This window comes from Eulemur rufifrons, chromosome 16 (genome assembly GCF_041146395.1).
Source record: "Eulemur rufifrons isolate Redbay chromosome 16, OSU_ERuf_1, whole genome shotgun sequence".
In the NCBI taxonomy this organism is placed as follows: Eukaryota; Metazoa; Chordata; class Mammalia; order Primates; family Lemuridae; genus Eulemur; species Eulemur rufifrons.
In genome coordinates this window covers 71,434,635-71,436,748 of record NC_090998.1, presented here as the reverse complement: position 1 = coordinate 71,436,748, position 2,114 = coordinate 71,434,635, and the positions used below count along the sequence as shown (strand labels likewise).

The 2,114-nt window shown below is 43.3% G+C and overlaps 1 non-coding gene across 1 annotated transcript; it reads left to right on the top strand.

Annotated features, from left to right (window-relative positions):
• The first annotated feature begins 1,056 nt into the window (after positions 1-1,056).
• LOC138397818 (U1 spliceosomal RNA) lies at positions 1,057-1,221 on the top strand. Its single transcript, XR_011235916.1, has one exon. It is a non-coding gene; the product is annotated as a U1 spliceosomal RNA (small nuclear RNA).
• The last annotated feature ends 893 nt before the right edge of the window (positions 1,222-2,114 follow it).

Below are 2,114 nucleotides of genomic sequence, written 5' to 3'. Positions count from 1 at the left end.
CAGGATCTTGCTCTATTGCCCATTCTAGAGTGCAGTGGCATCATCATAGCACACTGAAACCTCAAACTCCTGGGCTCAAACGATTCTTCTGCCTAAGCCTCTCAAGTAACTGGGACGATAGGTGTGCACCACCATGCTAGTTTTTCTATTTTTTATAGAGACAGGGTCTTACTATGTTACAAAGGCCAGTCTCAAACGCCTGGTCTAAAGCCATCCTCTGGCCTCAGCATCCCAAAGTGCTGGGATTATAGGTGTGAGCCACTGCACCAGGCCTGGGCAATTTTTTTTTTTTTATTGTGGTGAATATACATAACAAAATTTACCATTTTAATTATTTTTAAGTGTACAATTCAGTGACATTAAGAACACTCACATTGTTGTGCAACCATCACCACTATCTTTTTTCAATCCCTTTTCATCATCTCAAACAGAATCTCTGTACCCATTAAACAACAGCTCTCCATCCGCCAAACTCCCAGCCCCCGGTAAGTTCTATTCTACTTTTTATCTTTATGATTTGTTTACTGTAGGTACCTCTTAGAAGTGGAAGCATGCAACGTTTGTCCCTTTGTGTCTGGCTTACTTTACTTGGCATGTTTTCAAGATTCATTCATGTAGTAGCATGTGTCAGAATGTCATTCCTTTTTAAAGCTGAATAATATTTCGTTGCGTGTATAAATCCTATTTTGTTTGTCCGTCTGTCTGTTGACGGACATTTGGGTTGTTTCTACTTTCGCTGCAGTCATTTTACAGCCTAATGTGGAAGTGGCATCCCATCACTTCTACCGTCATCTATTCCCTGGAATAGATTACTGAACAAGACTTAGTGACTTGCTAAGAATAGATGACAGCAAGTCACTAAACATGGCACCCCCCCACACTCATGAGACGGGGAAGGACCGAAGTACCAAAGAATCTGTGGACATATTTCTAAAACAATAGCAGATGGCTAAGTTCAGCAATTGCACACAATTCTTTCCATAGAGTGGGCTTGGTTATTATCCTTAATTCTCTCGATGGTTTTATAGAAAGCTGAGTTTAAGAATCTCTCTAGGGATACTTCCCTGGCAGGGGAGATATCAGGATGACGAAGGTGGGTTTCCCAGGGTGAGGCTCACCCATTGCACTCTGGGTGTGCTGACCCCTGCGATTTCCTCAAAGATGGGGAAACTCAACTGCATAATGTGTTGTAGTGGGGGATTGCATTTGCGCTTTCCTCTGGGGAAAAAAAAAAAAAAAAGAATCTTTCTAGGGACTACAGCTAAAGTAGCCCCAACCACAGCATAGTGCTGAAAATGGGCAAACACAAAAGTGACAGGCCTCATGAATATTACCCTAACACAGCTTATTTTGGTACGTCTGGTATTGTAGACACAAACCCGTTTCTACACTGCTCTTGGGCCCGGGTTTCCCAGCAGGAGGAGTGAGAACAGACTGGCCTCGTGTGTTGTTCTCCTGAATGTCGTGGGTGTCGGTTCGGTGGCGGCAGTGGCTGTGGCATATGTATTTAGAGCATATTCGGCGTCATTCCTGTCGAAGTCTGTCTTTGTACGGAGTTGACAGAAGGCTCAGTCTGTAATGACAAAAATGACAACAAAAAAGAACAATCCCCCAAACCCTTATTCTTTTTATTAATCCAGCCACCATTCTTATTTCTTTCTCTTAAGGTGAACACCACAAAGCCAAGCTCTTTTGTCTTTTTAATTTATTATGCTAGTTCAGTTTTCTATTTGTGATGAATGTAAGGAATGTGGAAGTAGTTTGCGAAGACGAAGGCAAGGAGGATTAAAAAAAGCAATTACCTCGAGCCAGTTGCGCCAGGAGGCAGTGGAGGTCCATTCCTGTGGCCTCCGGGCCCATTTCTCTTCATTCTGCAATGGCGGCCGCTCTCCTCATTACCGGCACATTTCCTTTCATTACCAGTTGTGGTGATGGAGGTGATGATGAGCGCTATTTACGACAGACATTCTGCGAAAGGCCTGGCAGATGAATAATAATTATTCAAAAAGATAAGGCGGAGGCCAAAAAAGGCAAGTGGCTAAAGTGAGGCTATTGTGTCCCAGAAAGGCAGGGAGGTGATGTCCTTTGAAGAGAGAAAGGACTCATGTTTCTCA